The sequence below is a fragment of the Eptesicus fuscus genome, chromosome 4 (assembly GCF_027574615.1).
Source record: "Eptesicus fuscus isolate TK198812 chromosome 4, DD_ASM_mEF_20220401, whole genome shotgun sequence".
Classification (NCBI taxonomy): Eukaryota; Metazoa; Chordata; class Mammalia; order Chiroptera; family Vespertilionidae; genus Eptesicus; species Eptesicus fuscus.
The window spans coordinates 63,444,250-63,468,800 of NC_072476.1; the positions used below are offsets into that span (position 1 = coordinate 63,444,250).

At 39.1% G+C, this 24,551-nt stretch overlaps 1 long non-coding RNA gene across 1 annotated transcript; it reads right to left on the reverse strand.

The window, feature by feature from the left end:
- Positions 1-7,825: 7,825 nt before the first annotated feature.
- Positions 7,826-15,946, reverse strand: LOC129148717 (uncharacterized). The gene is made up of 3 exons (XR_008555678.1): positions 15,872-15,946; positions 13,872-13,927; positions 7,826-7,954 (listed from the first exon to the last, which is right to left on the reverse strand). It is a non-coding gene; the product is annotated as an uncharacterized LOC129148717 (long non-coding RNA).
- Positions 15,947-24,551: the final 8,605 nt, after the last annotated feature.

Sequence of the window (24,551 nt, forward strand, 5' to 3'; positions counted from 1 at the left end):
ATAGAGGCTTTGTTTCAACACATACTTTGATTACTATTCAGGCAGGAAAAGGAAACAAGGTGAATTACTTCATGGCTCTTAAAGCTTCTACCTGGAAGAGACATGGATCCCTTCCTATCACATTTCTTTAGCCAAAGCAAGACACATGATACTGACTAACCCCAAACACGGTAGATTAATACTGCTACCTTTTGTCTTGAAGGAGAAATGGAAAATTCTTGAACAGGCCTCATGTCTTGATTACCCCAAGGTTTAATGCTTATAACTACTAAGGTAATCACTTTTTCTTAAGCTATCAAGAGTAGAAAGCATTTGATACAAAGTTCTACTTTCCTGCTTACTAGAAATTTAATACTTGGGTACCATTCTGGTATCTGGAATATATGACATTAGAAAATGTGGTTCTTTAGTCTTAAACATTATGCTGAAAACACTGTTAAGTATTATCAATAATTTAATTTAAAAGAATCAATAAATTTTGCACATAAATATAAAAATTTAATAAAAATATACCTTTAAGGACTTTATGGAAATCTTATTTTGTTCTATGGCCTCATTAGCAACAGTGACATAAGGATTATCCCAAATCTTACATTTTATATTTCTCCCCAAGTAATGCAGATATCAGATGCCCAAGAAATAACCTAAAAAAATCTCCTTAAGGACAGAACAGATTTACATATGGTTATTGTTACCTATCCTATATAATAAAAGGCTAATATGCAAATTGACCTAACGGTGGAACCACCAGTCACAATGACACAGATGCTCAATGGAGGAGCTGCCCCCTGGTGGTCAGTGTGCTCCCACAGGGGGAGCGCCACTCAGCCAGAAGCCGGGCTCATGGCTGGTGAGCCCAGCAGCGGTGGCAGGAGCCTCCCCACTTCCGGATTGCGAGAGGGCACAGGCCGGGCTGAGGGACCCCCCGAGTGCATGAATTTCATGCACCGAGCCTCTAGTTTTTGTATACTATCTTATAATAAAAATTTTCTCTACCATCCTCATTTTATTTAAAATAATTAATTTAACTTCCCTCCTTAAACAACTAAAGAAAAAGATAAAATATATGAAACAATGGGCATTGGACAAAAATTAGTATAAGACGGTGGTCTAAGAGAAGAGAACTAATTGAGCTGTGCTTGATGGTTGCCCCAGTTCATTGCCTATGATTTCCCTAGTTATTGTCAAGCAGGGTGCAGGGAGTTTGGGAACCAGTGAGAGCCCAGAGGTCTCCCTGAGTTGAAGAGGCAGGGAAGCCAACATGAGGAGACTTTGCAGAGCAGACTCCAGAAAGGAGAATTGTACTAAGAAGAGAGAGAGGAGCAAAGACAGAGAGAGCTCTGGAAATCTGCACAGGGTTTAGTTGTATACATAATGAATGCATGTATATGAGAAAGCTACTCAAGGCCAGAGAAAGAATCTCTGGAAGAGAATATTCAGAGCAATCCCTGGTGATCACAAGAAATGAGAATACATTAGTTTGTGTTCTCACAATGCAGAGAGGGAAAGTCCTCAGAATGCACAAGACACATAGTAGAATACTCGAGATGGGTATTGCCTCAATGAGTGGAGGGTGGGGTCAAAATTATCCCTAGACTAAACATTGCCCTGGAACTGCCTAACAAAGCTTAAAAACAAACTTTTAAGGATAACAATTATTTTCAAGTAACTTCTATCCTAAGTCAAAGCTCAAGAATATATATATCTGTACTCCATAGGTTAAAAAAAATTGGTATCAAATTAAAAACTGACATGCAAAGAATATAAACCATGAAGAGGAAAAAAATCAATCAATCCAACCACAATGAAATATAAAATTAGTAGAAAAAGACATTAAAACAGTTATTATAATATTCATATTCTATAGGAGATAGAGAATAGCATGAGTGTGTTCTAACATCCTTATTTGTTAATTATATCAGAGACTATGCTGAGTGAAAGAAGTCAGACAAAAAAAGACAATATGTTCTATGATTTCATTTATATAAAATTCTAAAAAATGCAAACTAATGTATAGTGACAGAAAACAAGTGAGTGGTTCCCTGGAAATGGCAGGTAGGGGAGGGGGGAATAAAGGGCTGGAATACATTGGGACACAGAGAAAAAACTGGGGGACAATAATGTATATATTCATTACCTTTACTTTCATGATGGTTTTATGGGTGGGTATATGTTAAAACCCATAAGATTCTACATTAGTATTTGTAGTTTCTTTTACATCAATCATACCCCAATGCTACCCTAAAATCAAGACTAATATCCTATCTAATAAAGAAGGAATATGCTAATTGACCCTCATGCCATTGCAAAGATGGTGGTGCCCACAGCCAATAAGGAGGGAATATGCTAATTGACTGCCCACCCTCAAAGATGGCGGTGCCCACAGCCACAAGATAGTGGTGCCCAGTCCCCTCAGCCCCACCTGGGCAGCAGGCACGTGGCCACTCCGCACGCCTGCCTCTGGAGTCCCCCAGTCCCTTCAGCCCCCCAGCTGTCCAGGGTCAGCCTGAGGCACAGGCAAGCCTTGGATGGCAGCTGCCCAGCTGCCCAGGGCCACCTGAGGCTCAGGTAACCAGGGCCGGCTGGGGCTTGCCCTGCCAGCAGTGGCAGCAGCAGAGGTGTGATGGGACATCGCCTTCCCCTGATCACCGGGTTGCCTCCCACCCCTGAGGGCTCCCGGACTGTGAGAGGGGGCAGGCCAGGCTGAGGTACCCCCCTCCAGTGCATGAATTTTCATGCACCGGGCCTCTAGTATCTGTAATAAGACAAGAAAGACTATGGATACCTTCATTTGTCTGTGATCAGTTAATAGCAGCTTTTCCATAGATCAAAAGTGACCATTTTCAAGTTTTTTTTAAATGAAATGTACATGGGTTTTGACTCAGACCATTTAACATATCTCCTGCTGAGACATGAAACTAAAGCTACACCTAAGCAATATATGTATTTGAAATCGTGCTTAAATGCCTTACTGACTATTCATATAAGTGAAATGATCAACTTGGCTTTGATAATCAATTCTTAAAGACAGCTGAAATGTATAAATCAATTATATGCATGGGTTAGCCCTCCATGCCCCATTGTGGTCTTAATAACATTATTAGAAGAAAAATGCCATTCTCCAACTTGATCTCATAAGCCACCATGATTTATAGCCACCCCTACGTATTTTCTATTCTAAAGAACAACTTTGTGGCTTCACTTAAAGAAATTGAAGTCTTTTGTTTCTCCCTGAGGTTGTCATACCAACAACAATTATTCAACTCTAATTGGTCTGTAGGAGGTCAGAATCAGTGCCTAAAAACGCACTTTAAGGATTTCCATTTCAGCTCAGTGGTTAAATTACAGCAATCTCTCTCTTTATAGTAATATTATGAAAATGCCTATTTAGAGCTTATTTGCACCTTTTTTTTTTTTTCTAGAAAAAGTTTCAGTCCATTAATAAGGAATAAACTCAGGGTGCTTTGGGCTTTAAAATGTGATTGTTTTGCTTCTTCTTAAATTTATCTTTCTCTATTTCTTTGTGGTGTGAAATAATGCTTTTGTATTTTAATAAGCAGTTACGGTATATTTTATGTCTGAAAAATGAAAACACTAACGAAGATGAAGCCATCCTAAATCTAATTATTTTATAGCTACCTGAACTCCCCTTTTCCTTCCTGCTTTCTCCATTTCTAAAAAATACTAAAATTTTCTTTCACCTAATCTGTAAGCCTCATTATGCTCATGTGTAATTTATCATAGCTAAGATCCATGTATTTAGCAAGGATAGTAAATTAGAAATGAAACAAAATATGATTTGATAATAGTTAAGTTACCAGTACTAGTCATTGTAGGTTTGACCTTAAGACTTCTTATAATCTTTAATGCTGGTTTGATTTTCACAATCATAACACAATTTACCAAAGCTAGCATTTTTTTAGAAAAGATGGAGTCAACATTTGCATATGTTAATGTTTTTAACAATGGCATAGAGTCTTCCAAAAGCTACCCAGTGTTTTTCCTTGCAAGAGAAATATTCACATGTCATTAATTTATGGACATGGAAATGGTTCTTTACTCCAGAGGAGTAGAATGTCTGCCTAATCTGCCATTTTCTAATTTTATTTATATATACCCATGTCCTCAAGCTTTGGTTTGATCTACTTTTTTAAATCTTACTGTGTCCCCAGCAATGTTAATGTATCTTTGGGTAACTTTTTTTTCCCTAATTAAAATTTAATGGCATCATTTATTTCTTCTAGAATATTATTTTTATATATATTATTGATTTTTTACAGAGAGGAAGAGAGAGGGATAGAGAATCAGAAACATCGATGAGAGAGAAACATCGATCAGCTGCCCCCTGCACACTCCCTACTGGGTATGTGCCTGCAACCAAGGTACATGCACTTGACCGGAATCAAACCTGGGACCCTTGAGTCGGCAGGCCGACGCTCTATCCACTGAGCCAAACCGGTTAGGGCTCTTCTAGAATATTTAACTCCTAACCAGCAGTATAGTTAACCTTATTCCCTTAAATATAGCCCCTAATTGTCCCAAAATATTGGCAGAAAATATTGAATGATAACAAATAAAATAAAAAGAGAAAATTTTACCTAGCTTTAGAAACATTTGAATCAACTAATACTCATATATAAAAAGAAGTTATTAATTTTACTTAGAAATTCTGGAGAAGGCAGCTTTATCCTAATATATAAAAACCCAGGGTCTGCAACGACCAGCCGAGGGCTTGACTGAACACCAGAAGTCAGTCCTGCAGTAAATGCTGGGTTTCCATGGAGACCTAGCACTGACTGCCACCGGTGCGGGCACAGCGACCCAGCACTGACTACTGAGGGGGCTGTGGATCAGGCCTGGAGAAAGAGGCAGGGTCTGGTCTTCAGCCTCCATGGCAGCTGTTGATCAGCCATTTCCTCTCTCTTTCTCTCCAGGCTTCACCAGCAGCTGCACCTCTGTTTCTCTCTGGGCATCCACGGGGACTGCTGATCAGCCCTGCCTCTCTGATCAGGCCTGGAGATAGGCCCAGAGACACTGACTGGCAGAGAAACTGACCAATCAGAACCAAATCTGGGTGAACTGTGAGGAGCCATTGGCTACCTAGGAGGCAAAGCTTTTGACGTTAACTGGCATAGAAACCGACGGATCAGAACCAAATTGGCCGACAGGGGAGGGCAGTTAGGGGTGATCAGGCAGGCAGAGGCAGTTAGGGGCAATCAAGGAGGCAGGCAGGTGAGCTGTTAGGAGCCAGTGGTCCCAGATTGTGAGAGAGTTGTCCAATTAGAGAGGGTGCAGACTGGGCTGAGGGGACCCCCTCCCCCTCCATGCACAAATTTTGTGCACTGGGCCACTAGTAGATGCATAACAGACAAGTTGGAGGAATTATTTTAGAAAAGAAACAAAACACCAATAGGATTAAGTGCATTATCCTTACTAACAACTGTATACTATGGTTAACATTATTATAACTTAACAGACAACATTATGTTCTAACTAGAGACCGGTTCCCTTGGCCTGGCCTGTGGGATCGGGCCGAAACTGGCTCTCCGATATCCCCAGAGGGGTCCTGGATTGCAAGAGGGTGCGGGCCAGGCTGAGGGACCCCACCGCTGCACAATCAGGGCCGGGGAGGGATGCGGGAGGTTGGCCAGCTGGGGAGGGACCATGGGAGGGCTCCAGGACATGTCTGGCATGTCTTACACAGTCCTGATTGGCTGGACCCCAGCAGCAAGCTAACCTACTGGTTGGAGGGTCAGTGCATGTCATAACGAGCAGTTGAGTGGTCTTAACATATCATTAGCATATTACGCTTTGATTGGTTGAATGGATGACCAGACGACCGGACACTTAGCATATTAGGCTTTTATTATGTAGGATTAGGACCTTTGTTGCTTCTTAGCTATTTGATTTAAACTAGTTTAATAACATTTTAAAATCTAAGATTCCTCACATATAAAATGGAAATGATAATTTCTACTTAAAGATATGGATGTGAATGGTTAAGTGGAATTATTTGCATTAGGTACTAAACGCCAAGTGAGCATCCAATGAATGCTACATAATAACAATAGAATGCAGGGAGAGTAAAACAATTGAAATTATTTGAAAAGAGAAAAACTGAAGAATATAATTATGAGAATGGTTGGATAAAAATGAAAGATTAAAAAGTAAGTTTGAGGCTCTATCAGCTTTTTTAAAAAACGTATTTTATTTCTTAGAGCAGTTTTAGGTTCACAGTAAAACTAGGGAAAGGAATAGAAATTTCCCAAGGACCTTTCTGCCTCTACACATGCATGGCCTCCCCCATTTTCAACATCCCCACCAGAGTGGTACATTTGTTGCAATTGATGAACTTGCATTGACACAACATAATCACCTGAAGTTACAGTGTACATTAGGGTTCACTCTTGGTGCTGTACATTCTATGGGTTTGGACAGATGTATAAAGGCATGTATTCACCATTGTAGTATCACACAAAGTGGTTTTACTGTCCTAAAAATCCAACATGAGCTGGCTGGAGTTGGGTGTTTCTTTCACTCAGGTCAGTTTGTTCCTCAGAGAGCCCAGCAGCTTAGATTCTGGTTAAACTGTTTCCCCTGAGAGCAAAACTGGTTAAGAAGAACACAATCTTATAGTCAAAATGGTTCCTTTTTCTTCCTCTTGCTGGAAGCTTGAGGGGATTTTTCTCAAATATTCACTGTGAGAACCAGCCTGAACCCTTGGAGGTAAAATTCACAAAAGTGGGGGAGAGGGGTCACCCCTATGACTGGGGCCCCCTGGAGATTTAAACATCAGAGTTGTGAATGCTGAGCCTTAGGTTATTGATCAATTACAGTGCGGGTTCTCCTACCTCCCTGCCAGCCCCTCCACCCTCGCCCACAGATGTTTCTGCTCCTGGGCTTCTGCTCCAGGAAAGCGAGGTCTCTGTTTCTGCCTGGCTCCAGTTTCCAGGGCAGCAGTTTTCCCTGTGACCTCGATTTCACAGATCTAGGAAGGGTTGTTGACTTTTCATTTTGTTCAGCTTTCTACTTGTCAAAATGGAGTGGCAACTTCCAAGTTTCATACATGCCATTCTGGGAACTGGAAGCCTTATATCCACTGTTGACAATTTTTTGAGATATTTTATTACAGATATTAAAATTAAAATTTTAAATATCACTTTTCAGATTCAGTCCTCAAAACATTGTATCTTTGAAATTAATGTGATATTTAAACAAATCACTGTGTCAATGATTTGTTAAGCCTTCATGAGGTTACAGTATTGAAGGTGTTGATAAGATGACAAAATAAATTATCTTTTAAATTACACATTTATATTTTATAATGTACATTTTATTTTTATATGCACAAAATTTTAAAGATAAATATCCCAAATGTGCTACTAGATATTGTATTATGTGTGTGTAGATGTGTATATTCTCTCTCCCAGTCTCTTCTATTTTGCATTTATTTGTGCCTGTCTTGAAGTTGGTTCAATTTTATTAAGTCACTTGACTTGATTAAGCACTGGATCATGTGAGAAAAGGTAATTAGGACCTTGGTTCAAAAAGACATAAGACTACTGTCACTGTAGCTCAAGAGCAGAACATAGTTTTTCCTGAAGAATCTCATAAACACCTAGTAGGGTCTGTGTTGCCAACTCTGAAGTTTATGTTTGAGGGAAAATATTAATGTGAATTGTATAAACCTAAAATTATTTAAGATGTGAAGTGTAGAAAGAGAATTGGTGATTGGAGCTCTGACACTGGAAAATGGAAGAAAGCCAAAACATTGGCACGAACACTTGGCTTTTGTTAAGAAAATGCCAAGGGATCTTTTCACAGATTGCAATACAATTACCTTACCTGGCTCCTGATGTGCAGTATCACACCACATTTAAATTTCCATCTGTGGTGTCTTGAACTATTGTTTTCACTGTGAATTGCCTTCCTCCTCCCAGTAAATCTGCAGGATCTGAAAAACATTAGGGCATTAGCAGGACAAGCAACTAAACTTAAAGTTAGAAATGAAGTTTGTAGTATTTCTGGCAACCATGGCATCATTTCATGTTTCAAAACAAGTAAGTTTGCATTGAAATTGCACACAGAATCTGGCTGGTGTGGTTAGGTGGTTGTGCATGGATCTATGAACCAGGAGGTCACAGTTCTATTCCTGATCAGGGCACATATCCAGGTTGCAGGCTTGATCTCCAGTTGGGGGTGTGTAGGAGGCAGCTGATCAATGATTCTCTCTCATCATTGATATTTCTATCTCTCTCTCCCTCTCCCTTCCTCTCTGAAATCAATCCTATCTAATAAAGAGGGAATATGCTGATTGACCATCATGACCTCACAAAGATGGTGGTGCCCACAGCCAATGAGGAGGGAATATGCTAATTTACTGCCACGCCCTCAAAGATGGCGGAGTCCACAGCCACCAGATGGTGGCACCCAGTCCCTCAGCCTCACTGGGGCAGCAGGCACACGGCATGGCCGGGCCCGCCTCCAGGCAGGTCCGGCTGCTCCACGCACCTGCCTCTAGAATCCCCCAGTCCCCTCAGCCCCCAGCCGCCCAGGGCTGGCCTGAGGTGCAGGCAAGCCTCAGATGGTGGCTGCCCAGCCACCCAGGGCCACTTGAGGCTCAGGTAACCAGGGCCAGTCAAGGCTTGTGCTGCCGGCAGTGGCAGCAGCAGAGGTGTGATGGGGCATGATCGCCGAGTCCTTCTCCTGATCGCCAGGTCGCCTCCCGCCCCTAAGGCTCCTGGACTGTGAGAGGAGCAGGCCAGGCTGAGGGACACCCCCTCCAGTGCATGAATTTTCATGCACCAGGCCCCTAGTAAAAATATAAAAAAAAGAAATTGCACATAGAAAATGCTACATTTTTATATGTCTGGAACCATTCATTTTTCTTGAAATTTTATGTGATCTATTGCTACATTGTGCCTGTATGAGGAGGAAAAATGAGGATGCTGTGTTTTTTGTCCTTTCTCTGGGAAACTTAGTAATCGACATCCTTAGAGTGAGCCCCAAATAATTGATGGTAACAAGTTAACTGCATTGATAAAGGTAACTATTTAGCAAAATGACTTTAATACAATTTTGTCTATGCATTGTTTCCTTTGTACTAGCTAAGCTGTGTTGCTGAAATTTCACATACACACTCACACAACATCTGGTTTGTAAGAGCAATAAATTGAAAGGAACATTAAACTAAAGTTCATGAGCTAATTATATGACTAACTAGAGGCCTGGTGCACAAAATTCATGCACGGAAGGGGGTGTTCCTCCCTCCAGCCTGCACCCTCTCCAATCTGGGACCCCTCGTGGGATGTCCAACTGCCGATTTAGGATATCCCTAAACCGGCAGTTGGATATCCCTCTCACAATCCGGGACTGCTGGCTCCTAACTGCTCGCCTACCTGCCTGCCTGATTGCTCCTAACCACTTCTGCCTGCCAGCCTGATCATCCTCTAAACGCTCCTCTGCTGGCTTGATTGATGCCTAACTGCTCCCCTGCCAGCCTGATGATTCCCAACTGCCCTCCACTGCCAGCCTGATGGCTCCCAACTGCCCTCCACTGCCAGCCTGATCTTGCCAACAACTCCCCTCCCCTTCCGGCGTGGTCGCCTCCAACTGCCCTCCCCTGCTTGCCTGGTTGCCCCCGACTGCCCTCCCTTGCAGGCCTGGTTGCCTCCAATGCCCTCCCCTGCCAGCCTGGTCACCCCTAACTGCACTCCTTTGCAGGCCTGGTCTCCCCCAACTGCCCTCCCCTGCTGGCCTGGTCGCCCCCGACTGCCCTCCCCTGCTGCCCTGATGGCACCCAACTGCCATCCCCTGCCAGCCTGACCTTGCACCCAACTGCCCTCCCCTGCTGACCTGGTTGCCCCAACTGCCCTCCCCTGCCGGCCTGGTTGCCCCCAACTGCCCTCCCCTGCCAGCCCGGTCACCTCTAACTGCCCTCCCCTGCAGGCCTGGTCATTCCCAACTGCTCTTCCCTGCAGGTCTGGTCACCCTCAACTGCCCTCCCTTGCTAGCCATCTTGTGGTGGTCATCTTGTGATGATATGAGGGTGGCCATCTTGTGGTGGCCATCTTGTGATACGTGAGGGCGTTGTGCGAGGACCATCTAGGCTTTTATTAGTATAGATCTTTCCTTTTTAACAAGAGGCAATGATCTTTTAAGCTTTCTCTTTTTTACTTTTTTTCTACAAGGTAAAACATACTATGCTATATTCAACTTTCAAGAACTTGAAAGATAAATTGAAATTAAGTGTTTTAAGATCTTTGAAAGGAAAGCTCACATAAAGTGTTCATATGTACTTTAAAACAAAGAGATATACACATGGTGATGTCTTTCATATATTTGCCTTATGGATTAACCTAATAACCATTTCTATTTTTAATGCATATTTTTTCATCTATAATATATACTTTATATAAATATATATATATATATATATTACACCTATTATACACACACACACACACACGCATATGTATGTGTGTGTGTATATATATATATATATATATATATATATATATATATATAGTAGAGTGATCCTAATGCATAATGTATAATTTTCAACTCTTCTCCATTTTCTACAGTACAAGTTAACATATACAAAGCACTTAAAACAGTATTTAACATAGTCATGTATCAATAAATATTAATTAAATAACAATATTATAATTATTGTAGTGTTGCTATTGAAATGGCTTTCTATTCATTGTTGCTGGCTTTCAAAGTTGCACAATATGTAAGGACCTTGAAGTGATCAATCAGCCCAAGAAACAACATTAAAGCAAGTTCCACTACCATTTTGCTCAGCAATCTTGTTGCTAAGCAACTAAGTTTGTTTATCCTCTCCTGTTTGGGTCAAGACTGGGGGTAATGAGCTAATGTTGCAGGTCAGAGAAATGAGTTAGTGGCTGAAGATGAACTTTAAACTTAGTGGCTTTGCATTGTTTTCCCATCTAGTGACCTCCTGGGTAATTCTGAGCACATTATTCCACTTCTTTAGGGCGTTCTTTTATCATTAAATTAACAATTACACAAAAGGGACTTTAGCAAAGTGCCTACATCCTGATATAAAGATGATCCAAATAGTACGACAAAGTAATTAGATTTCAAGACAAATATTTCAAAACTTTTAAATAAAAATAACATAGAAATGTTTCTTTTGCCACAGTGAAATCTTTGTGTGTGTGTGTGTGTGTGTGTGTGTGTGTGTGTGTGTGTGTGTGTGTGTGTTTTGCTGATTTTTTAGTTCCTTTAAGAAATGAATGGCAGAAGTGATTGACAAGGCACTATATACATTTTCAAAGCCAATCCTTATGACATAGTGCTACAAATAAAAATGTCTATAAAGATGCATAAGTTATTTCTGTAGGAATAGAAGGGATGAGTTATATGCTATTCCATTTTGATGAACTTGAATCCAGTTTCTAATCAACAAGATTGCCCTATACAATAAACTACTGATTGTGACTGCTGGCGTTAACAGTTATAGGACAAGAAGATGTGTGGCACAATTTTCTCCATTCAACTATTCATTTCCCTACTGCTTCGAAGGAGTCTTTATATCCTTATGATCCTTCTCAAAGTTAGCCTGATCAATTGTGCTAAATGTGCCCAGTAGAGCTGATGAATACACGGACAACTTTGTTGATTGCTAAGTACTGTCAGTTTGGCCTCAGTTCCTCATTTCTGTCAGAATTCTGAAAATATGATTTTAGTTTCAGGGTGTTTTTGCACCCTTGTAAGATAATGCTCGGAACTCAAAACCTCCTTATTTTTTATGCACACTGGTAAATATGAGAAATAGATGTACAGAAGCTGATATCCTCAGGCCATATTATCTCTATCTATTTAGTCTCTCCGAACTCTGCAAATTCATTTTCTCTCAGCCAGTGCTAACTAGAGACCATATGATGTGTTGTATTCAGTTGGAACAAAAACCTTTATAAGAACAGTAATAGGATAGAAAACATCAACAAAACCTCTACTTTTTTCAGTCATCATAATCTCTAGCTCTGACATTTGGATTTGAAGTTTGGAGAGACGCTATGAAACTGCAGTGAAAATTATTTCTCAACTCCAAAAGGCTTTCTTTTGTAGGGATCCAAGTTTCCATTTTTATAGCAAGTGTACAACTCAACATAAATGTCATTGAGTTAATTGAAACAGCGTGGATATTTATTTGAAAAAAAAAATCACTTGATAAATTTCAGAATGCACTGTTGTTTATTTTAAAAGAACCTGTCAAACTATATTGTTGGATTAACTAAATAACATAAATTTCCTGTGGTAGATTGCTATGTTCACCACAGTTATAATGTGCTTTCTTCCCACTTTCATTTGGTATGTGCGGTAGCAGACGCTTGTGTAGCTGCTACTGGTTCAGAATTATTCTTACTGATATGCTGTTGGGAATACAGCGAGAAAGATACCTTTATTAATAAATCTTCTCCCATCTAATTTATTATTCATTATTCATACCTGACAGCTTAGCCAGGTCTCACGAAAGCATGATCTCTCCCATAGCACAAACTAGGGTATTGGCCAGCTGCTACCTGTATTTCTAACTAGTAAATATGAGAGATTATGCCAATTGTGGAGGCAAAATTAAAGATTATTAACCATTTGATGAGGATTGAAAAATCCATATGCCCCAAAAAATTCTTTTAAAAATAAGAATTGAAGTAGATTTTCCTCTCGTATTGCTCTCTATTATTCTATGGTAGAATAGTCATAATAATAAAAAAAAATTGTTAAGTTCTATATGTATACTCTGCACTAAAAGCCTTATATGCTTAATTACATTTTCTCCTTCAACCCAACAAAGCAGAAGAGGTGCTATTTTATTTCCATATTTTGGTAAGAGGTGCAGATAAGTGATGGAAGTCATGCAGCTAGTGATAGTAGAATGATCCTAATGCGGGCAGCCTCATTTCACATCTTGTCCTCCTGACTCAGTGCCACACAGAATTAGACCAATAGGGGAGTCATCAACATGAGATTGAATTCTTTATCTAAAGGTTGTTCTTTTAGATGTTCCACATTATTTGGTGTCGATTATAAACAATATTAATCTAAATTTTTCCAAAATATGTAATATAACCTTATATTTGAATATTAATTAGAGAGCCAAACTCTTAAGCCTTATAAGTTATAGACTATCACAACTTGAAAAGGCTTTTACAATCATTCTGCCTTAATCACACAAATATGAATTGAGAATCTGAGATTTGTGAAGAAAAGCTATTTATCTCCACTCATAATACCTGATTAGAATTAGAGCCAGTGTAAGAACTTGGATCTCCTGGATCCTAGTGTGCTGATAAGTTTTGTTTCTTAGTAATAACTGAAGACAAATTCTAGGGCACATTCACTATCATTTTCTTTTGAGGTGATATTTTCTTCCTGAGTACATTGTGTGCCGCTGATTTTCACTATACACATACATAAAAACTTGGGCAAAATGTACACATGCATACATATATATACAGGTCTCATATTAACTTTCAACTACTTCCAAAAATGATTGGAGGCAGTTAGGTCATGGTTGTATATATGTGAGAAAAGATTTGTTAGTTGCAAAAAATCTAAATAACTTGCTGATGACTAAAGATAATACTGATGAACAATGATGTTTCTGCTAGATGGAAATATTAGATGTTCCCTGATTCCATTAAAAAATATCAATGAGGGAATTTTAATCAGGCATTTTGAAGATATTATCTAGGAGAATATAAATGAATTTGATGCATTCCTGTGGACAGAATTTTTAACACTCTCAAATGCTTCACACTTTTATGTACCAGGCCAAATCCACTTTCAACAATGTAGGCTAGATAGGATGAAGAAAATAAAAAGTTTCCTAAGATAGTCACCAGTGTAGAAAGGATCTGCAGACATTTTCAACAAAAGAGTTCAATTTCTTTGAGCTCTGTACAAGAGAGAAGAGAGCAATGTCAAATGTTTTCACAGGATTTCCCAACAATCTCCTATGCCAGGGAATTGTAGCATACTTTTAATTGCCCCATCTACTCCTTTTATTCACATGGAATCAGGCAAAATGATATCAAAAAAGCATTTAATCTATACTTACATAATTTTTCTCTTATGTATCTGGGTGATTTGCATTTTATTTCTCAATTGTTTTGAGCATTTCTGAGAAACATTGTAATGTTTCTGTTAATACATTTCCAGGTTCCCTTAAGTAATTGAATGCCACCCTAGCCCCAGCGATTTATGTTATTTTCCATCAAGGGGATTTCTCAGATAATGTTCACCTATTGGAATAATTTTCTTCCATTTTTTAGTTTGTGTTTATTATCCTTGTGTCATAGAACCCCATCTATTCCATAGAAAATACTCACTAGTACTCATGAAATTAATGAGCTTTGCTGGATTCTTTTCATCTAGCCAACTGTTGGCTTCATTTTTAATGAAAATCAACAGTTACTTTGATTACCCATAGTACAGTTATTTCTCGCATGTATTGCCCTATGGATATTTATAGGAAACAATCTTCATTGTAATACTTATTTTAATATTCTCAACTGTCATAATCGTTACCGACCATCAAAGGAGTCCTAAAAGCATTATTTAGAGGTGTACACTAGAGGGTGGTGTTTTACCTGGACACCAGACCTATCAATGTATTGGCTTTGAGAAAGAATGAAACCTTTTTACAGGAAGTGTTTCCCATGTTTAATGTTACATAATTCTCAGCACATATGCCCCATTAACAAAGTTGATAAAGCCCGGGGAATGGAGCAGAGACTGAGGCACTTGGCAGCCTTGCTATCCGTTTTTTTCCACACATTCCAGTAGGTGTTTGGTTTTCCTGAGCTCCACAGGCAGAGTGTCAGTTGAAAACCAACACTGATCACAGGGTGAGAATATATTTGACTCTGTCTCACTACAGGGAATTGGAAAGCACACGAGGCAAGTAGTGAATGAGGGTAAAGCTCTTAAACTCACCACTTCAATCTTTAAATCTTTTGAATAATATATGTGTACTCCCATGACTGACCTCAGAGCAGAAACCACCAGTAGTGGAGGGAGGAGATAGCTCTGGAAGAACTCCTGTTTCTCTCTGGGCCCTATCCCCTCTGATTTTTATTTAGTTTCTCCCCTCCCTAAAAAAAGTTTCTAATGTAGAGCAGCCCAACTGTCATAATAGCTTGCATGGAATGAGCAAAATGTTGCTATACATTTCCCTGCTCGGCAAACATTTTAATGTTAATGATAGGTTATAGCTCTGATTTAACTCATTTTGCTTCTAGCTGTTGCTTTTATCTTTGAGTTTTCATCAATTGACTCTTCCAATATTGGTAGTAACTTTGCTTATTTTGAAATCTATTGGGGTTTCTCATGATAAATGTCCAAATTTTCATTGACTTTTATCTGGACATTTGAATGAATACATGAAAGGAAGAGGGGGAGATCTCAGGTTTTTTTCTCTCAAATTTCCCTAAAAGAAAAACACACACCCCCCCCTCATCCCCCTGCTATGGCTAGTGGAAATTTCCTTATAATGCATGCAAGTCTTCATCTGATGTTGCAAGCTTTCAGACCTATATTCTTAATTAGTCTTTACCACTATCTGATTTAGAAAGACTGCTCCAATCAAGATCTCCTGGAACAAATCTTAAAGCACAATTTTACATGATTGGATTAAAGTTGAGTTGACTGGTTCCTATTAAAGTTAAGCCCCGTCCAATGCAGCCAAACTCTCTGCGGAAGCTAGGTGCACACATTCCTTCCAGTGTTCCTCAGCCTTGGCTCTGCTGTTTCCATGCTCCCCTGTCTTCAGCAATATGATAACATTGCAATAATACGCAAACGCTGACACAACAGAAAACCTTGCCAGTTTGGCTCTCACCCTTGGCATGCTTTTTGTTATAGCTGCACCCAGGCTTACTACTTGAGTTGCACAAAACTTCCAGAGCTCTTCCACAGCATGTCTTATAAAGGGGACTAAAAGGAAAAGTAAGAGAGATGCTAATTTTAGACAGAGAATTGTAAATAGGACAATAAATAAAAGCTCTGTTTTGGCAAATTCGAACTTTCTTTTTTCCCCCCTTTTAAATGTGTGATTCTTTTTCCCAAATGTTGCACTAGTTTATTTTTAAAGGTGTCATCTATTTCCATTCCAGTGCTATGTCATCTATAATTTAAATTTATGAGATAAATCTTGAGGTTCACCAGTGGAGCAGCTGTAGAATTCTAGCCACTTTGCCATTGAAAATGCAGATCTGCTGAAGGTTTTTGTGTCTGACAAACCCCACTGAAAGCCCCTCATTCCCTTCCCTGACAAGCATCCATCAACATGTAATATTTATTCTTCTGTTTTAGTTTCACTACAAATAATTGGCGGGCCCTCAGCAAGAAGACTGGTTCCCGCTGAGGCAGCACCACCTGTGTAGTCTCAGGGAGCTGGGAACAAAGGCCTTGGAAAGGAAGCTTTCCTAGAACTGACACATAAAATGAATGAGGGACATTTACTAAAAGGAGGAAATACCAAATTTGCTCCTCAATTTTCATGATAATTATTCTCTAATCTTCCTTCTATCACCATCAGAATAGTAATGGAATATTCATACGTACATTTTATGGCTGAAAAATAAATGTTCTTGGTAACTTGCCTTTTACTCCACTTCTCTTTCTAGGTAGGTAGGTAGGTAGATAGATAGATAGATAGATAGATAGATAGATAGATAGCTATAGGTATTTATATATCTGAGCCTTTAACTTTGCAATTACTATGTTCTCTGGACTCAACCTATGGGCTTGTATTGATTTCTGTTTTTAACACCAGAAACATGAAACTTTTTGAACCAATTGTAGCTGTTATAGTGGCAAATTGAATTTGCCAGGGCCTTCCCATGATTGCTATGACCTCCAGTTTTCTGTAACCCCTAGACCTAGATTCCCCTTGTTAGAAGAGAATGTATCTACACTAATAAAAGAGAAAGATGCAAATTGACTATACCTTTGTGATGCCCACCAGCCAATCAGGAGTGAGTATGCATATTAACCCAACAAAGATGGTGTGTTAATTTGCATACGCAGGCACCGAGCGGCCAGGGGAGGGGTGGGATGCTTGTGTCGTCTCCATGGCAATGACACAGGTGTTCTGCACAGCCTCAGCCGTCAGGGCCTCTGGGCAGAGTAGGAAGGTGGGGCTGGAGTGGAAAGAGGCAGCTCCAGGGCCAGAGCGGAAAGGCGGTGCCGGCATCCAGGGAAAGGAAGGCCCATTCTTGCATGAATCTTCGTGCATCGGGCTTCTAGTTCTTAAATAATTATGTTTCTGTAAAACGTGCATTGTTCTGCAGTGTTAAAGAAAAAAATAAGACAGGTAAATTAAAAAATAATGAGTTAATATACTGATTATTTATCCTAGGTCAGTGGTCAGCAAACTCATTAGTCAACAGAGCCAAATATCAACAGTACAACGATTGAAATTTCTTTTGAGAGCCAAATTTTTAAAACTTTAACTACTTCTAATGCCACTTCTTCAAAATAGACTCGCCCAGGCTGTGGTATTTTGTGGAAGAGCCACACTCAAGAGGTCAAAGAGCCGCATGTGGCTTGTGAGCCGCAGTTTGCCGACCACGGTCCTAGGTATATATAAAAGCCTAAGCCACCTTTATGACCAAACAACTGGAACAACCAGTCAACCAATTGCTATGACATGCACTGACCACCAGGGGGTAGATGCTCAACGCAGGAGCTGCCCCCTGGTGGTCAGTGCACTCCCACAGCCAGCCTCCCATGGCCCCTCCCCCTGGCCAGCCAACCTCCCGCAGCCCCTCCCCCCTCTGTGGTCCCTCCTCCCTGCCAGCCGGCCCCCAGATAGGCCTTGATCGCCAGCTGGCCAAGGGACCCCACCTGTGCACAAATTTATGCACCAAGCCTCTAGTGTTTAAATAAAAGACATACTAGAGGGACAATGGAGATTCACCTTGATTTCCAATGCAGGAGTTTTCAAACTTTGAGCATTTAAACTGGAATATGTTTATGCTTCATTACCAAAATCAAGCAGTAGTTATTTTCTTCCAATTTCCAGGAAAATAATAAAATTATCATCTATTATTTTTCCCAATATTAGTGTTAATCTGATGATTATATTTTCAAGATTTGGTGTGTAGCATTACCCTTATTCTAGTGAGTAAAATGAAAAAATGAGTAAGAGAAGAATTTTAAAATATAAACATACCAGTGCTTATATAAATACCAGCTTTTGATGAATGGACATGAATGCCCTTGGTTGTTAATTTACATTCTAAGAAATTAATTTAAACTTAAGATTAATAAGTAAAATATTAAACAGTACCTACCAACATTTATGCTCAAGTACTGTGAATGAGATGGAACTGAATAATATTTTGTGGACTTTCACAAATGACATCATAATTTCTGAGGATTGTGCTGTCACAGAAAGTCTGCAAACTTTGCTGCATTTATATTTTTAATAATTTTTCTACTTAAGTAAAATAATTTGATTAAATGAAGTAGATTTAGTGAAAACCCAAGAGATTATGTATTTTACTTTGTCATTTTATTGGCAATCACTTTTTAGAATGTATATAGCCCTGGCTGGTTTGGCTCAGTGGATAGAGTGTCAGCCTATGGACTGAAGGGTCCTGGGTTTGATTCCAGTCAAGGGCATGTACCTCAGTTGCAGGCTCAGTCCCCAATAGGGGCCTTGCAGGAGGCAGCTGATCAATGATATTCCTCTCTCATCAATGTTTTTATCTCTCTATCCCTCTCCCTTCCGCTCTCTCTAAAAATCAATAAAAATATTTAAAAATGTATATAGATAATATGTTTGCAGTAAATATTTGCTGGTTTTCTTAGTGGCCACATGAAAAATCAGTAGAAAAAATTGACATGAGAGTCCTAAGTAGCATGAGTTGTTAAAATATTTATTCAACATCAAAAGGATATCAAGTTTTATCACCAGGAGTTGGTGCAACTTAAAATACTTGGTGTAAGACCCCCCTGAAGGAAATTATAATCTAAATAGAAGACATATACCCTGCAAGTAACTTATAGACCCATTCAGATGCAATAAAACTCATATGACTCAGAAAGGAAACCAAGGGAAGCTTAGGGATTATATTAGAGACAGCTGCTGAGTCAGCACATTTGCCATCATTGATGAATTCTTCCCCTGGACTGGTCTTGGAGTCAAGAGCCTGAGGCACCTGTTTGTTTAAATTCTAGCTGAATTATTGAATTTAATTTGCAAACCTTTTCTGAGCCTTACTTTTTCCTGTTATGGAGACAGCTAATATGACTTACCACTAAGTGCTTTTTAAGGATTAAATGTTTGACCAACTGCTTGGTAAACTAAATTGTTATAACATGTAAGATAGCTTTATGATAATTTATTTGTGCCAGGCAAAGTAGGGAAGAATCTAGTTGAAAAATCTAGTAGGGGAAAATCATGATATCAAAATGACAAAATAATTATACTAATATTGAGGATTTCTTAAGTGCCAGGCATAGTTCTCAGTTCAATGTATTTTAGCTCACTTAATTCTTATAGTACTCTTAACTGATATGTATAAATAGCCTAAAAAGATAACAGTACAAATGTGTGTAATATTTAAAATAGGTAGCATATACCATTCATCAATGCTAAATGTGGTGTTCAGAAGACGGAACTTGTGAATCCTGAGTAAGAAGAGATCATTATGAACTGTGAAAATCAGGAATGACTTTATGGGAAGGCTTGGAAATAATTTGAACTTCTAAAGATGGGAAGACCTTTGATAACTGAGAGGAAGGAAGAGAGCATTCTAGTCCAAGGGAACAGCAGAGCATAGGATGCAACTGTGGTATCAGAGAAGGAAATATCTTTTGTGACTTAAGAAATATACCTGTGCCCAAATGTGATGTGTGTTAAAAATGACTTTCAATCTGAGTACTTGAATTCAGGGCATGCAGGTGCTAGTTTGTCTCTAGGCACCATTACTGGCTATTGTTTGATATTGAGCAACTGCACATTTTAATGTTCTCTCTCTTGCCTTTCAAAGCATTTGAATTTGAGCGCTCTTCCACAAAACAAGAGCAGGTTTAAAATAGACAAGAGAAAAGTAGAAGATCAAAGCTGATCACCTTCTAAAGTTTACAAGTCAAAAATTGGTGACTTCAGATACAAAGAATAAAAAGTATTCTAATAGAAAACAAAAGGATTTTAAAATGTGAAATCATGAGGTTATGCAGTATCCTTGACCCTTTTGAGAGGAATAGAAGCAGCTTTATAGTCTTTAAGTTATTTATAGTTGATGGAGTTAGCCTTTATTTTATAGATGAGCAAACTGAGTCTAGATGATTGTGACTTGTCCAAAGTCATACCAAGAGGTGGCTTTGGGATTGAAATATTACTTGTTCATCTATCATGTAGAGGTACTGAGAGACACTTCCCATATATTTGCTTCTTAAATCCTCATATTAAGTTTGTGTATGTGGTATTAAGACTCTTGCTTTGACAAAGATTTTTTTGCTATGCATTTCAAATCGAAGCTGAGACCTCTCGCTGTCACGGAATACTCTAATAATCCCAAATTTAAGACCTTGAGGCAGACACTTTTGTTCCTTTATGTCAGCAGCATCAAAACCTCACACTCTAATAAATTCATTGTCAAAAGAAGCTTACCAGCTCTTCATTCTGATGTGGATTATTAATTAATATCTTTGGTTAAAGCCATAGGGTACATTCAACCAACTTGTGGTGGAAAGCCCTCAGGTACAGCAAGGAAAACTTAGACTTCTCTGGACTCTTAATTTTGTTCAATAATTTAAAAAATGTCCTCAATAGATATGTGTACTCAAATTGCCTGGTTTAAATAAAAGAAGTAGGCAGACACTCTAATTCCACACTTGCTTCTGACCAGCCATGGCCTCTTGGACTTTAGAAAAATGACTCAACTTCCCCCAGGCCTAAATTGGATTCCTGCAGCAGAAACCTTCTGAAGGAAATATGTCTTGCAATTGAGATCCTGCTTCTAATCTACTTGGTGCCTCAAACAGCAGAGTTTCTAGAAATACTAGTCTCTGCTGCTAGATCAGAAATCTTAAAGAGCCATGCAAATTGTATCCAACCGGTCTTTAACTTGGGCCAATTCTTCCACAGTATGTGCAGACACATTCTTAGTTGACTTGACTGCATAATAGAGATAATTATATGCACTTACTTATCTCACAGAGGTCTACTGAAGATTAATTAGTTAATGTTGGCAGACCAAAGGTGCAATATATGTGCTAAGTATTATTATTATTACTGTGCCACTTATCTTTAAAGAACGTTGTTTCTGAAGTCATAGTGCCTATGCGCCATCTGCTCACAGCAGCCTTTACCATCTCTCCACTCAGAGACTGAATCCGGTATCTGAATAAATAGATGTGCTCCAAAAAAAATCTATCACACCTCCATCTGTGCTTATGGAATATGAATTCAGACATAGGCAGAAATGCAAATCAATCACAAGTAGTGAGGCTTCTCCAGGGCCCAGAGTCACATTTTGAGATGTTGCTCTAATATTCTTGCTTTTCCTTTTAGAATCCGCTAACTCACGATGCTTCTGTGAAATTCTAACTCTTCTGCGTCTGAAATAGAGTGACATATTAGAGACCTGGACTGCCTTCTCTTTTGTTCCCTGAAAGTTGAAAGAGAAAAACTTACCCAGAACACGTTCTCAGCTGATTTTTTGCAGAAATTAGCTCCATTATTTTAAGGCTTTAGATATTAGTATAATTATCAAATGCTAATGAGTTTTTAAAGGTTCCTATGTGAAATCATGATCTTGAAACTTCCCTCCTGCCAGAACTGTAACTAGGTTACAGACAACATGACATGATCTATGACCCATTTTCACTAATGACTAAAGAATGAAGATGCGGCTCCTTCTGAATAAGCACTCCTTCCAAACATGACAGGGCACTCTGCCACTGTGAAGGCTCCGAAAATCAGATTAAAACCTTGAACTAAAATTATCTAAATGTTTCACGGATGCCACAGTAGGAACATAAATACCATTTCCTGCCTTTGAAATAGTTATTGGTACCACAATTATCATAGATATTTAATATTCTTCCATAGTAGGTGGATCAATGGAATTGTTTCTTCCCCCATCAGCCCACTAGCTCTTCCTCATGTCAGCTGCAGGAAATAAATTTATCTTGTCTCTGAAACTCACCTCACTTGATCCACATACCCATAATTCCAGTAACATTTTTTGTTTAGTTTTGTTTTTCTGTATCAAATTTTATGTAAATGTCTCATCTAATACCCTAAGACACCTTTTATGGTAGTGGTGGAATTAATCAGGTAGGAAATAAACTCTGGTTCATGAAAGCTTCTGACTTATTATATGCATAGTCAGATCTCATGGAGGATGCAAGTAATATTTGAATTCAATTCATCTAATCTAAATTATGCATCCACCTTATGAATTGGTTATGTTTTAGGGATATAAAGAGGAATAAAATACCATACCTAGTTTCAACTCAAGAAGATGAATCTTCTAACTTAACTATATTAAAATGATAAGTTCCAAACTAGGCAATTTGAGCAAGTCTTGAGAGAGCTGAGAGGAGGGAATGATTCATTCTATTGAGAGTCAGGAAAGAGTTTCAGAAGGCTTCAGATGGATGATATTTGAATTAGGCTGTGAAGGATGAAAACATCAGTGGTAGGTGGAAAAGAGAGAGAAGGCATAGTTGGCCACCTGGACTCTAGACTTTCAAGAAGACTGATGCCTCCCTGCACTATGCTGTCCTATCCTATTAAAAATGAGCCTTGGACACCCATCATATTTTTGAAAATTTTCTTCTTAGACACTTAGATTTCACTCCCCTCTCAAATCCCAACTGCCTTGATCTTGTTTTCTGTTCTTGTCCTTGTTTTCTGTTCTTGCCCCTACACTTGAAAACAGATGTCTTCTTCAATCTTGAACTTCCACTTGGACATAGGTTTCACCTATATACCAAAGCACAGAGCCCCATATGTTACCTGATGTTCCCCTAAAGTTCACATTGGCCACCTAGAGAAAAGTTGAATATTTTTAAGCAGAGGAAACCAGCTGGAAAAGACATAGACAGCCAAGATCAGGACATGTGTGACAAAAGGCAAGTCGGCTGGTGGGGCCAAAGCGCTCTGTTCCCTCATGCATTAGGACATTTAACAAAATGATGTAACCAAGCCCATAATAGCAGTGATACTGAGAAATAGCCAAGGTAATCCTATCCCAGCAATGTGTTAGCCCATCCCTCAGAAAATGCTAATTATAGATGGGGCATACACGCAAATAGGCCTAAGTCCCTAAACATCCATGACATCATTTCTTCTTAGAGATGACGGTCCAAACTGTCATTTTTTAAACCTAGATTCTACACATTTATGGGCCCAAGTCTCTCAGGAGATGGTTCTTAAATAACTCTGGGAAAATTAAGTATTTTATAAGCTTACTGACTACTAATTTGTAATTATAGAACAAACACATACATACCCAGTGGCTTGAATCTTGGGTATTTTAGAGCCTGGTTGCCATTGGCAACCTATTCTGTTAGTGATATGATAATGTCCTGTAAGATGAGGATCCAAGGTTTCAACTAGATTTGCTGATCTTTAATGGTACTTACATTATTGGATAGACTGAGAGTCTGAAACCATTGTGTCCCCTCAGGAATAAGGATGTGATGGAGTGGGGCTAGCTCAGAAGCTTGCAGCATGACAACTTATGCAATGCCTTCTCTGTAGACTAAAAAAGGGAGTCTGGACTCAGGGCTGTAAATTTGGCACTGTCCACGAGTTCTAAATTGACTTTAAAATGAATGAGGTAATGGAATACTCAGACAGAAGGCTCATCCATTATAGAAATACACCTCAAATTGGTTCTTCTTTTGGTAAAGGCTAAGGAATACTCCTAGTTAAAACTTGGCCAGTTATTTGCTTACCAGGTCTTGCTGGGATTTGAATTAACTGTCACAGTGATAAAATTTTCCTAGAAACTAAATGAAAACGCCAACATAAACAAATGTTACAGAAAGTCTTCAACATTTTCAAAATTAACTGCTTGATCTAGTTAGCACCTCCAGTTCTGCTGGTATAGTCCATTTAAAACAGCTTTCTATAAGGGGAGAAAGAGTGAAATTGAAGCAAATTACACATATGGCATGGGTTTATCTATTTATGTAACGAAAGAAGGGGCAGAAAACGGAGAGAGAAGAAAATTAGAAGGAAAGAGTTGTGCTAAAGAACAAATAAAATGCTTCTTTAGTAGACCCTGAAATTCTCAATCAGGTCATTAAAAACAACAACAAATTAAAGAGTATTTAAAGAGCATTCAAAACACACCCAGCTGAATATAACCCACATGCCTCTGTGAGCTTTTCACATTTGGTCAGAAGTTGCTTAGTGAATTGAGACTCTATTAAGTTGCATGTGGTTTCCATTCTTCTGTTTTTATAGTTTTTTGGAATTTACTTTGGATCTGCTGGGACCTCTAACCATTTTCTGGCCTGAAGATACTGTTGTAGACAATACCAAAAAG